Raw genomic sequence first — 15514 nt, forward strand, 5'->3', positions numbered from 1 at the left:
TTTATTTTCAATTTTTTTAAAAAACTTTTAAATGATGCTTGTCCGACTTTTTTTGAAAACAACCAATATTATCAAAGAAAATTCCACTAATGTACTAATAAAGAAATAATGATGATAATAATACTACTACTACTACTAATAATAATAATACTAATTATATTGATGAAGGGCAGAAAGCGGTTCTTGAGAGTATCTGTGTATGTTGATGCAGTTTTTTTTCATCTGCAAGTGCCATCTACTGGCCATTTCATATCTCATTGCCTGTCATTTGATTTTTTCACATCCTTTTTTTATTTTTTATTTTGGCTCCTCCTCCCTCTTTTCTCTTCTTCCTCCTCCCTCTTTCCTCTTCTTCCTCCTCTTTCTCTTGCCTCTCTTTCCTTTCCTTGTTTCCCTCTCCCCCATTGTAAAATGGACACTTAGAACCCAACTCAAAGAGATTGGGCTTTCACAACCCCACCCCCTCCCTCTCTGTCCGTCTGTTTTGTCTGGTGGAGTCTAATCTAGTATCCTACATGACCCACCACTCCCTAATGTCTGTAGTTAGGTTGCTTATATAAATTTTACATTCCGACAATATTGGTCACCTTTTTGCTCCTCACCTCCTTACCACCCACGTGTCTGGCTGTGTGTGCAGGAGCTTGTGTATACAGAGGATATGTGTGTGCGTGTCCCCCCCCCCCCGTAATAGTTTGTGGGTGGCTTGCTTGGTTGCATTGACTGTAAGCTACAATAGACTAAGGGTGAATAATGATTGATGTAATTTGCTTGATAAGTGTTGGGATGTGTCTGTGTTGGTGGTTTGAATCATTGTCTAGATGTCTGCCTTAGTGTAGGGCCCCAACTACTACTATATATATATATAGATATATCTAACATGTACAAACATACATACACGCATACACACACTCTGCCCAAAAACCTTGCTGTAGGGTCTTAGTTTCTTCTCACACTCTGCTGTCCACCTCTCTGCTCTTTGTTCACACTTTGACACATTGCTATCACCACCACCACCACCACCACCACCACTTCTACTACTTCTACAACCTGAGATATAACACTAATTTCTCTTAATCTCTCTCCTTTCTCTCCTTTCTCTCCTCTCCTCTCTCCTCAGCTGGTCTGTCCACTAACTTGACCAGAACAACTTTGTTGCATTGGCTTTGAAATCTTTAGTTAATCTGTGTACTTAACTGCTTGATGTATGTTCCAACTGGACGCTACATGTCGGTGGAGTGCTTTTGGTCAGCTTTTTTCAAGTGAAATTTCATGAACTTCAAAAATGTATTCAGTGGAAACTTTGTCCAAATATGGAAATATTTTTTCTCTCTCTCTCTCTCTTACTCTCTTTCTTTCTTTCTCTCTCTCTCTCTCTCAATTTTGACTTTATTTTTATTTTTTTATTTTTTTTTTTGAAAATGTATAATAAAAGAAATCTGTTGGAGTCTGTTGCCGTTGATGACTTGTATGACTGACGAGGTTGCTCGTCCTATTCTATTGCATTCTTGAAAAATTTCCAATGCTTGCAGAGTTCAGTGTTAGTTGTGGGAAAGGATGCGGGGGATGGGGGCTACTTCTTCATTCATAAACCTCCCTCTCACCCTTCCTTCTCTCTCGTTAGTAGTAGTAGTAGTTTATATTGCATTCTTTCCCTTTGTGTGATGTCAGTGGGTAAGGTCCTCCTTGGATTGTCTGACCACTATCTGAACAACATAATATGGCTTCATGGTCCAGAAGTTTGCTTCACAGTTGTCATGTGGTTCCAAGTTCAATCACCCTGTGCAACTTTTTACCTTTTGCTCCAGGTTGGCCAGTTCCATGTAATTTGTGGTCAACAGAAACTTTGCAAAAGCCCATCATATATTATTTTTTATCTTTTACTTGATTCAGCCATTAGACTGTGGCCATGCTGGGGCATATATAAATATCTTTCACTAAGAAAACTGATAATTTTATTTATTTATTTTTTTTTATGTTAAGAAGCTTGCTTTGCCTCTGCATAGTTTTGAGTTTGGTCCATTTACATAGCACCATAGGCATGGACTGACCAATTCCTTGCAAATGAATTTGGTAGATTGAAGCTCATCCTATATATATATATATATATATATATGTGTGTGTGGTGCCCCAGCATGGCTTCAGTCTAATGACTGTAAAGGATATATAGTGTGTGGCGTGGAGTGGGTGCTTCTCTCCCCCTACTGCTTGACAACTACTGTTAAGTATGGGTTGTTAGACCAGGGGTTCTCAACCATTTTGTGCTTGTGGACCCCTTTGACTATTATTTTATTCTGGTAGACCCCCATAGTTGTTCGATGTTTAAAAACTAGTTTTATAGAAACTTATTACAAAATTCCTATTTTGTTTTTCACACATTCATTTGTGTAGGTGGAACTGGAAAGCGTTAAAGAAACCTAGCTGTTTCTTGGCAATACAGACATCTAAAGCAAAATTTTTTCAAGGGCCCTTAAAATACTATAGTGGATCCCCAATTTGCTATTTTGTTGTGCGGACCCCCCACCTCCCAAACCTTGATGGACCCTGGTTGAGAACGACTGGGTTAGACATGTTATTGGGCAACGGTTTTAAAGCTGGATGGTCTTCCTGTCTGCTGTTAACCTTTATCTGGTTCTTCAAGTAATGGATCTCTTCAAAAGGCACCAAGCAAGATGATTTATTGGCAGAATTACCAGCAGTAACACGACCTTGGTTGGCCTGAACTGTAACAGAAAAGTGCTATGCAGTGGGACTGAACCTGAAACCACGTGGTTGGGAAGCAAACTTGTCCACCACACAGCCACCTTATTGGTGTGCAGCCTGTATGTGGTTGCTCAAATTGCTGAACATAAAAGTCAAATCTCAACCTATTGTCCTGAAATTGAATGAATATATTGGATAAGTAATTCTTGATATAAAATACATGAGAAAAAGACAAAACACAACCAGAATGCTTTTCCTCTTTCATTTAATGGTTTTAATCATAACCTTTAAGGGATTTTAGTTCATTGTATTGCCTGTATCAGTCTCTATTTATTGAACTACTAAATTATATCAAGGTATGCAACACTATTATCATTGAGTTGGTGAAGGTCTGATGCTCATGTCCCTTGGAAGGAGGCAGAGATGTGGATTCTGAGACCCTAACCCTGGTTCAAATGCTTACAGACTTTGTGCTGAAGTGACCCAAGGTAACAGGTTGTGGTGTTAAACCAGACAGTGGATTAGTCTACCATCTAAGGGCATGGTGCTCCAGCATGACCACAGTCCAATAGCTGAAACTAGTAAAAGAATATGCATGCAAGATGGATTTGTTTAACAATGTCTACTGAGAAAGGGTGGTGAGATTGACTTAGATCATAAATGCAAGCTGACCTGTGGTTAAGCAGTGATTACTTATATTCAGTGGCATGGAGCATTCTTGCCTGGTTAACAAGCTTTGTAGTCCCTGGTCCAGTCTCACTGTTACACCTTTGGCAAATGGATTTGGTAGAGAGAAATGGAAAGCCAATGGTGTTTGTGTATGTATATTCTTTTACTTGTCAGTCATTTGACTGGCCATGCTGGAGCACCACCTTAAAGGGTTTTAGTCAAAGAAATCAACCCCAGGACTTATTCTTTGTAAGCCAAGTAATTATTCTTTTGGTCTCTTTTGCTGAACCACTAAATTCTGGGGACATAAACACACCAGCATCAGTTGTCAAGCGATGCCAGGAGGGCAAATAGACACATAAATTCTTGTATGTATATATACTACAGGCTTCTTTCACTTTCTTCTTACAAAATACGCTCAAAAGGCTTTGGTTGGCCTGAGGCTATAGTAGAAGACACTTGCCCAAGGTACCATGCAGTGGGACTGAACCCAGAACCATGTAATTGGGAAGCAAGCTTCTTACTACACAGCCATGCATGTGTCAGTGTCAAAAGAAAGAGAAAAATGCCCAATACACACTGTAAGATGGTTGGTATTAGAAAGGGTGTTGAACCAAAGAAAACGGCATAGGCAGCACTGGTGCTTGATGCAACCTGGAAAACAGGCTTTAAATGATAATGTGTGTGTGCACCCTTATGTCATTGTGATAGTTGGGTCACCAAGTGAGCAATATTCCTTTCTAGTCTTCTGCATAAAGTTTGTCCAACTATGGGGGGAAATACTACCTGCCTTGAAACAAGTGAGGGTTGTCAATAGGAAAGGCATCTATCCATTGAAGGAACACCTGCCTCAACAATTTCTGTCTGAAACCTGCAAGCATAGAAAAGGGGGACATTGAATGATGATTTTATTTGATTAGCTCGGCTTCTTCCTGCTTCAATTTCTAATGGATTTCAGATGAGACAGCAGGGGACAAGGGCTGACTTAATTCAACCCTTCAGCATTCAGATTATTTTGTCAAATACTCAAGCAGGACAGATCTAGTCTCTCACACCCACCTTACAATGTCATTCTAAAAAAATAAACAATCACATCATCAAAATCTGAAAGCTACAAGATTATGTACGATTAATTCTAAGCAATTAAGATGAAAAGAGCATTGCAGTTGGTAAAGTAATCCGAATGCTAAAGGGTTAAGTTTTCATGATGTGATTGTATACTTTTAGAATGACATTGTAGAATAGGTGTGAGAATCCAGACCTAGTGAGTTTGAACATAAAACAATGTCTGAGCTGGATGTGGCCAGTTTAAAAGGGACATTTGCCCATGGTTCCATGCGGTAGGACTACCCAGAACCATGTGGTTGGAAAGCAAGCTTTTTAGCACATGACCACACCCATCATTTTTACATCCATTTTTCATGTTTACTTGGAGGAGATAATAATGCAGATATTCGACAGCTGCCCTTCTTCACCTGTTTATGAATAAGATAATATTTCTTCATGGTCCAAACATGTTTTGTGAGAAAACTGAAAACAAAGGACACTGCTTGTAAGATGGTGACACTCATTTACAACTATTCTGCAATGTTAAAACAATCAGACACCTTATATGCACATATCTAATCTACCACAGGCTTTGAGTTTCAACCTACCAGATCCACTCATAAGGCTATAGTAAAAGACAGTTGCCCAAGGTTCCACACAGCAGGACTAAACTTGAAAGCATGTTGTTAGGAAATGAACTTGACCATACAGCCAGGCCTGCACTGAGATGAGAAATAGAAAAGGGGTATTAGGCTCACATCTGGCTTCCTGTATGTGTGTATATGGTAAACAATTTGTCTGATGTAGTTTACCGTCTTCTAATGACTAGGCATTATATTCATTTGTAATATAGCAATAGTAGGGGTATATGGCCTAGTGGTTAAGGTGTTGCACTCATAATTACAAGATCATAGTTTCAATTCCTGGACTGGGCAGTGTTGTGTTTTTCAGCAAAACAATCTATTTTTGTGATCACTTCAACACCTGATGTCTGGAACACCAAGCGTCTACAGGAAACATTGATTTGAAGAAAGGAGTGAATTAATAATGTACAAAATTTGATCTCGAATCAAATTATCTGTGCAGGCTGATCAGTAAGAACCATCATCTATCCTCTACAACAAGGAGAGTCCAGAACCTCAACATGGCTGGTCAATGTCAGATATAACAAACAAAAGTTCCCTCAAGTTACACCATCTTAAAGACAATTGATCGAAGCATTGAACAGAATTTCTTGTAGCATTTATAATGACTGAAGTTCAAATCACACAAAGGCCAACTTTGCTTTTCTGTTTTTGGGGTCAGTAAAATGAACAAGCTTGTGGTGGTGGATTGGCAGGACCATAAGAAAATTAGGCTTGTGGTATTTACGATGATTCTTTGTCTCCTGAGTTCGAATCCTACCATAATTAACCTAGCAGCACAATCTGTCACCTGAGGCTGCATCTTGGTTCCATGACAAAGTTTCTGTTTTAGAGCGATCTAAATGGTAATTTATTCATGACTTACCGAGACACCATATTTTGTTACACGACCATAATAAACTACAAAGTTAAACTGTTGGATGTGGTACTGAAGAAGGTGCAAAAACCCCTGAAATGGCATATACACCCATTACCCATGTTTCCATCTTTAATCGCATTGTTGTTTACATTAGGTGTATTTGAATATGAAATGTAAAAAAAAATTAGTGCTGGCTATAATTCCTATAGAAAGTCTGTAGAGATAACCTTAACACAAGGTAATTTATATACCAAACACCAGTTTAATTATGACACAATTATAAATTTAAACTTAATTGTTTCAGTCCTTTTGACTGTGGCCATGCTGGAGCATCGCCTTGTAATCGAAGAAATCGATCCCTGGACTTATTCTGTTGGTCTATTTTGCCGAACTGCTAAGTTACAGAGATGTAAACACACCAATATCAGTTGTCAAGTGATGATGGAGGGACAAACACAAATACATACATATATATATATATGACAGGCTTCTTTCAGTTTCCGTATACCAAATCCACTCGAGGCTATAGTAGAAGACACTTGTGCAAGGTGCCATGCAGTGGAAGTGAACCTAGGACCATGTAGTTGGGAAGCAAGCTTCTTACCATATAGCCACGCCTGCACCTATTCTTTCTTATTTTCAAAATTAACTGAAACTGTAATTCAACAGAAATATGGTAACAAAAGGGTTGAATATTCTTTGACTATTTGATAAACTCAACTACGACTGCCTCTGCTTCTAACTTCCTGTTTTCAAGTGATCTAAATGAAAACCATTGATGTTCCAAACACCAGTTTAATAATTCTACCATAGGTACAAGGCTTGAAATTTTGGGGGATGAAGATAGTCAATTAAATCAATTCCAACGGTGAACAGGTACATATTTTACTGACACTTGAAAGGTAAAAGTCGACCTTAGCGGTATTTGAACTCAGAATGCAAAGGCAGAAGAAATGCTGCTAAGCATTTTGTTAGACTGCGGCCATGCTGGGGCATTGCTTTGAAGAGTTTTTAGTTGAATGAATTGACTCCAGTACTTATAATTATTTTTTAAACCTGGTACTTATTCTGTTGGTCACTTTTGCCGAACTGCTAAGTTACAGGGACATAAACACACCAGCGCAGGTTGCCAAGGTGTGGTCGGAGACAAACACGAAGACACATACACACATGATGGGCTTCTTTCAGTTTCTATCTACCAAATCCACTCAAGGCTATAGTAGAAGACACTTGCCCAAGGTGCCACACAGTAGGACTGAACCTGGAACCATGTGGTTGGAAAGCAAACTTCTTACCACATGGCCATGTGTATAAACTAAATTTATTAAACAAAATATCTTATCAAAACAAGCCATCATAAACATTAATGAAGAAATTAAGTCAATAATGAGTTGTAATGGTTTATTTGAAATTTCTGCAAAACTTCATAACATCATCATCATCATCATCATTGTCTCTTAACATCATCCACTTTTCCATACCTGCATGGGTTGGATAGAATTTCAACAGCTGGATGCCCTTTCTGTCACCAACCCTTGCATGTTTCCAAGTAGGTAATATTTTCTCATGACCAGACATGTTTATCATGGAAGATTTAAAATGAAGGACGTTGCTTGTTTGACAGTGACACTTGTTTACTACTATCATGATAGTAACTCACACACACACACACACATACACATGTGCCAGGTTTTTTCAGTTTCCATCTACCAAATCTACTCAAGGCTTTGGTCAGCTTGACAGTGGGATTGAACCTGGAACTATATGGTTGGGAAGTAAACTTCTTGCCACACAGCCAATGCCTGCACCCATGACCAAAATGAAAATAAAGTACTGATGTATAAAAATGAAATAATAATAATAATGGTTTCAAATTTTAGCACAAGGCCAGCAAATTCATGATCAGGATTGAGTCGATTACATCAACCCCAGTGATAAACTGGTACTTAATTTATTGACCCCCCAAAAGGATGAAAGGCAAAGTTGACCTCGACAGAATTTGAACTCAGAACATAAAGACGGATGAAATACCACAAAGCATTTTGCCCAGTGTGCTAACATTTCTGCAAACTCACCAATAGTTACAATGATAATGAACTATACAGTGCTCAGGTGCACTACAACTCATCAGTAAAAGTAACCAAAACTGCATGAACAGTGCATAGAATATGCACAGGAAGTGAACTGTGAAAAAGCCTTTAAAAAATATCCCACCTTGTTAAGTTGAACATTGAAAAAAAAGACTCAGATTAGAAATGAAACCAGTTGAATGTACACCAGTTAGGAATAACTTGCTTACATCAATAGAGGATTTCAGAATATATACTTGTTTAGAGTGATCTTGAGAATATTACTGTATGTGAAAAAAAACAAATTCACTTATGAGAGCACACACCACAAAGCGGTGCTGAAAAGTTCCTGGTTTTGGGTAAAAGAAAACACAGGACGATCAATTAAGTATGATTTTATTCAACATATTCCCCTCTCAGATTCACACACTTATTGCAGCAGTCCTTCAGTTTTTCTAAGCCTTAGAAAACATTTTGGAAGGTTGAAGTCTCCAACGAGGCCTTTCACAATACTCTTAAAGCTAGGAACTTTTCAGCACCTCCTTGTAGATTCTGTAAAGTGGTTGATGTTAAGAAAGGCACCCAGCCATAGAAACCATACCAAAACAGACAGTAAAGGTTGGTGTAGTCTTCTGGCTTGCCGGTTCCTGCAAACCACCCAACTCATGTCAGCATGAAAAATGAACATTGAATGGTGATGATGACATTAGGCCTGGGAACAGGGACTGCAGGAGGTGCAAGTACACCTAAAATTTTTGGAGGGGTGCAAGATCAAAATTTGCACCCCTATTTGGTTTTCTCAGGTTTAGAAAACAGTGCATGAAAAGTAATCTGTAAAAAGGAACTTGAAGTTAGGTTTCTTCTTCAAAGAACAAATATAAAGAAAAAAAATAAAACAAGATCTTGTTTATAAAAAACATTTTGGACCTGGGTTTGCATCCCATCAGCAAATTTCATCCGTGAGCCAGTGGATGACAATGATGATGATGATGATGATCTTCAAATTCCACCTGTCTAACACCCGTGGACATGCTTACAAAGTCAGAAAACAGCACAGCTCCCTTGACTCAGAAACACTTTTTCACGCTAAGAGTTGCTGAAGTATTGAACAAACTGCCAGCGTCAGTTGTTAGTTGTCGGAGCACTGCATCCTTCAAAACTTCCATGCTTCCTGAGATTCGCCAACACTACACCTGATTTTCTCCCCTCCATACACACGCAAACATGTATCTGACTCATACACTGTTCACTTTCCAGACAATTGTACAATACTGCATATGCTTTATGCGCACTTTTGACAAGTTGTAGTGCACCTGAGCACTGTATACAATAATTTCATTATTATTATCTTGATGAGGGCATAAAACTAGACAGTGTTGAGGCATATCATCACCATTCCTCAGTTTTAAGCACTCTAACATATACAGACAACAAGAGAGAGAGAGACAGACAGACAGACAGACAGAGAGGCAGAAACCAGAGTACATACAGTTACGTTAAGTGAGTAACATCACCGCATTCGCTAGTCCCATATGAAGAAGCCACAGCTAACAAATGTCATCCACACAGAAATAACTGTAAAATAAAAATTTATCATTAAAAATGAGGCTAGAAATAAGAGCTAAACCTTCCTCCAATGAGACTGTAACGTTATCTTTTTTGAAAAATGGGGCTAGTAATAACAGCCAAATCCTTTTGTTTTTATTTCTTTTCAAATTACCATCAAGGCGCAGGAGTGGCTGTGTGGTAAGTAGCTTGCTTATCAACCACATGGTTCCGGGTTCAGTCCCACTGAGTGGCACCTTCTACTATAGCCTCAGGCCGACCAAAGCCTTGTGAGTGGATTTGGTAGATGGAAACTGAAAGAAGCCCGTTGTATATATGTATATGTATGTGTGTGTGTGTATATGTTTGTGTGTCTGTGTTTGTCCCCCCAACATCGCTTGACAACCGATGCTGGTGTGTTTACATCCCCGTAACTAAGCGGTTCGGCAAAAGAGCCCGATAGAATAAGTACCAGGCTTACAAAGAATAAGTCCTGGGGTCAATTTGCTCGACTAAAGGCAGTGCTCCAGCATGGCCACAGTCAAATGACTGAAACAAGTAAAAGAGTAAAAGAGTATCGGTCGAGCCAGTATGCACTGTGCATTTGCTGTTGAAATGTTTGTCAAGAATGGTGCAGGTGTAGCTGCGTGGTAAGAAACTTGCTTCCTAACCACATGGTTCCAAGTTCAGTCCCATTGTGTTTGTGTCCCCATAATCTAGCAGTTTGGCAAAAGTGACTGATAGAATAAGTACTAGGCTTTAAAAAAAAGTCCTGGGACCGATTTGTTTGATGAAAACCTTTCAAGCTGGTGCTCCAGCATGGCTGCAGTCAAATGGCTGAAACAAGTAAAAGAATAAAAAGAAAATAGAATGGTGAATCTAGGTTTGTTTTCTACTACTACTACTACTGCTTCATCTACTACTACTACTACTACTACTGCTTCATCTACTACTACTACTACTACTACTACTACTACTACTACTACTACTGCTACTGCTTCTTCTTCTTCTACAGTATGTTTATCATCTCTATAGATGTAGAACTTGTCAGACAAAATATAACCTCATTGGGGTCAAAAAGGTTGATATTTGACTGGCACCCTGTCAATTATGAAGGAAAAGGTTCCAGTTGATCCAATCAACAGAACAAATAACCTGCTTGTAAAATTAGCATGTAAGTGGCTTGAGTACTCCACAGACATGCATAAAAGAAAGGTTTCTTTTTCATGTCATGACTCATAAGGCCCAGTTTCCTGGTTTCATGGTGTAAATTTCCCCACTTGGATGGGATACTGGTCCGTTGCCGGATTATTCATTTTCGCCAGCTGAGTGGACTGGAGCAACATGAAATGAAGTGTTTTGCTCAAAAACACAACACATTGCCCGGTCCAGGAATTGAAACCATAATCCTACAATCATGAGTCTAATACCCTAACCACTAAGCCACACATACATAGCCTTAACATAGTTCCCAGGGAGATTCAGCATGACACAGAACGTGACAAAACACACACACACACACACACATATATATATGTGGTAAGTAGCTTGCTTACCAACCACATGGTTCCGGGTTCAGTCCCACTGCGTGGCACCTTGGGCAAGTGTCTTCTACTATAGCCTCGGGCCGACCAAAGCCTTGTGAGTGGATTTGGTAGACGGAAACTGAAAGAAGCCCGTCGTATATATGTATATATATATATATATGTATGTGTGTTTGTTCCCCCACCATCGCTTGACAACCGATGCTGGTGTGTTTACGTTCCCCGTAACTTAGCGGTTCGGCAAAAAGAGACCGACAGAATAAGTACTAAGCTTACAAAGAATAAGCCCTGGAGTTGATTTGCTCGACTAAAGGCGGTACTCCAGCATGGCCGCAGCCAAATGACTGAAACAAATAAAAGAATAAAAGAAAGAACATACATACAATCATACATACATACATATATATATATACCACATTCTCTCTCACTTCTGTCATTCCCATTCTCCGTCACATCTTTGCCAGTCTCTCCACAAACGCAATCACATCTCTCTCCCTCTCTCTCTTTCTCGTTCTCTCTCTTCCTCTCCCTGTTGATGTTACCTGACCAGTAACATCAGCAACAATATTACTGCCTTAAATAATAGCAACAAGAATATAAAAAAATATGTCACATTTACATTACGTAGTCAGGTTTAAATTACTGCGCTCACGAAAGTAAAATAAATAGGTAGATGAATAAATAAATAAATAAATAAATAAAGCTGTGCTCGTCAAGGCCGAAATAGCTTAAAATCATAAAACCTCTGCCCGAGAGATATGCTCGGTCAGGGCCTGACTCAGGGTTAAACAATAACAATATGTGTGTGCGTATATATATATATATATACCAGCTCCATCAGGGCTGACTTGAGACCTAAACAATACCGACAACCTCCACCCCTACCACCACCACCACCACCACCACCACCACCACCACCACCACCAATAAGTAGTAGCACGATCACCGGCATCAGCATCACCATCGCCATCACTTCCATCGCTATGACTCATCTCTTATTATGCTGAGGTGAGGTGAGTCAGTGTGATAATGACTGATATCGATCTGCTCAAGCGGCAAATCCGATTGGCTGAAAGGGCAGGCTCTTTGTCGACGTCATCAACCTCCCCCTCCCGCATATTCAATAGCAGCAGCAGCCGACTTACATTACCTCCGTTATCTTTGACACCGTATATATATATATATATATATATAAATATATATATAAAACGACTGTTATTAGTGTAACTCACTCTCCCTTTACTGTTAAATATCAAGCAACAGGCGTCCCTGGATTTTTCTCTTACATTCTCCCCCGCCATTATTACAGGCATCCTTAACACAATTACTCCCCCACTCTATTTATATTAGTCGCGTCAATTATATCCTGTTTGGTATCCTTTTCTATCTGCTTCCTTTCGTATCCTGTCTGTTCTCGCCCTTTTCACACTATCGTCCTGCTTACAGCGTTCATCTGTGATATATATATTAGGTGTGGTTGTGTGGTTAGAAGTTTGCTTCCCAACTACATGGTTCTGGGTTCAGTCTCACTGTCTGGCACTTTGGGCAAATGTCTTCTGCTAGAGCTACGGGTCGACCAAAGCCTTGCGAGTTGATTTGTTAGACGGAAATTGAAAGAAGCATGTCGGGTGTATATATATATATATATGTGTGTGTGTGTGTGTTTATGTTTGACCCCCACCACACCGCTTGATAAACGGTGTTGGTGTGTTTACTTCCCCGTTGTTACATGAAGGTCAAGTGACTACATAAAAGCTCCCGCACTGGTTCATGAGATCCCTATTTTTCAATGCGGTCCCTCAGCATGGATGTAGTATTTTATATATACATAGTCACAATGAAGATATTTAGACCTCTTATAGGGGTATTTTTATCCGAGATACACTGGTTTAATATACTGTATTTTGAAGAGATATTTCTTCAATGAATATATTATTTATATAAAATGTCATAAAATATCAAATATTATTATTAAGCTTGAAAACAGAGAGATCTAATGGATATAAATTAACTTATTAATTACTTAAGATATTCACCTACAATTGTTTCATCTCACAAACAAAATTAATGTTTGTGAGATGAAACAATTGTAGGTGAATATGTTAAATAATTAATAAATTAATTTGTATCCATTAGATTTCTCTGTTTTCAAACTTAATTACACACATGTATATATGCATGCACATACATATGCAGACACACGTACATACATGCACACAAATATTTATGTGGATGTAAATGTGTTTGTGTGTATATATACATACAATAGAGTCGCATAGTTTAAAGCAAGCAATATAGGGATATATAATGATGATAAATTTTTTCTCCGTTAGGTGGCCAATGGAATAAAATATATTGATGATTAAATTTTATTTCTGTTCATTTGATCATATCTCACTCAAACTGTACATGAATACAAATAATAATAATAATAAATCCATTCTTTTAAATAATGTGGGTTTAAACACGTAAACTTCTGTTAACACAATCACCAGACAATAATATAATGTAGAAAAGGCGGTGAGCTGGCAGAAACGTTAGCACGCCGGGCGAAATGCTTAGCAGTATTTCGCCCGTCGCTACGCTCTGAGTTCAAATTCCGCCGAGGTTGACTTTGCCTTTCATTCTTTTGAGGTCGATAAATTAAGTATCATTTGCGTACTGGGGTCGATCTATTCGACTGGCCCCCTCCCCCAAAATTTCGGGCCTTGTGCCTAGAGTATAAAAGAATAATATAATGTAAACAAAAAGAGGTCAGTTAATTTAAGAAGTATAAAAAAAGAGAGATAGAATTTTAATCTTAATATTTAAAACTATTATCTAATAAGACTAGCTATTGATAAGTATTCGATAATATATCAGCTTAAAATCTAAAGTGATTAATCAATGAAAAAGTCAATCGTCTAAATATATGAGCTGAAATAGACTGTTCAATTCCTAGCTACTGAGATTGGAATATCATAGTTACACATTGTGGACATTTTTCAATGAAACTGCTGGCTTATTTTGACCATTTTCGATCAAAGCAACTGCGAAAAACTATTGAGTGTATGATCCGAAACATTCATCATTTATCGATAAAAAGAAAATGGCTACCGCCGACATTTTGAATGAACTTCGACAGAAATATCATATGTAGATTGGTGTGTAGGTCAACAATGCCTTTCATAATCGATAATATTGACATAATCGATAATATTGACTAATACCCTCTGTCCTTAAGATTGCTGGGTTTGTGCCTAAATCAGAAACGAATACAATCAAACATTTACGAAAAGGGTACTGGCGTGTGAGACATATGTGTTAACCCGTTTGCCTGTCCTGTGTATCACATTTGATACAATGGAAATATGTCCTTGCATCATATATAATGCACATTCCCAGCTGTTTTTATATTCCTAATGCGGGCATATCGGTTTTTTAGAGAAACGTATGTTTTGTTTAATCCCTATGTCTATCCAAAGCATTTTCATAAGTTTGGCCTACACATCCATACTTGCTTTTAGACTTTTAGTAAACCCTTGTCTCATACGCTCTGAGTAATATAAAACTTTCCTTTCATAAGTCCCAAGTTACTCTGATGTATTATCGCCCCTGTACATGCAGGTATATGTACCTTGTATACATACATATATTCACACACACACGTACATACATACGCGCATACACACACACACATATACATATACACGCACATATGCATGGATGCACACGCACATGAATATAATTAGATGGTTGTGAAATTCGAGTATGAGTATGAGTGAGGGGTTAGATAGGGATTAGAAGTTAAAATATTGATTTATAAGGTCATAGGGATTACCTAAGGGGTATTGTGGAAATGTACTGCATGGTCATTTTGGCATTTGTGTGAAAGAAGCGGTGATTACATGTGTTTAGTGCCTCATTATGTTTATTTAGCAGAGCTGGAGAGTGATGCTTTAATATGTGAAGTGCCTCCTTCAAGCAAGGTTTGCAGGTTGAGCGTTGACCTCGGTAGGGAGACCCTGGGTCCAGTATTGACCATGATAGAGTATAGGATATATATTTATTTTTGAGATGATCTATGTGGTTGGCGAGTGTTGTAGATTTACTATGTTTATCGTATCTAAAAGGGTGATGCACATACAATAGCAAACGCACGCACACACACGTACACAGCAACGCACATATACACAACATACACATACACACAAGCACACACGCACGCACAAAAACATACACATACACACACGCGCACATACAAAATACACATACACACGTACACGTACCCAACACCTACAACCCCACACAAACACACACACATACTCAAAAACCGCCTGCTGACCTTCCACTTAACATTGTCCATAAGCACCCACTAACTATTCCTGCTACTAATTCCTTCCACTACGTCACACACACACACACAAACACACATACACACTAACAGATAAACCACCA

This window comes from Octopus bimaculoides, chromosome 23 (assembly GCF_001194135.2).
Source record: "Octopus bimaculoides isolate UCB-OBI-ISO-001 chromosome 23, ASM119413v2, whole genome shotgun sequence".
NCBI lineage: Eukaryota > Metazoa > Mollusca > Cephalopoda > Octopoda > Octopodidae > Octopus > Octopus bimaculoides.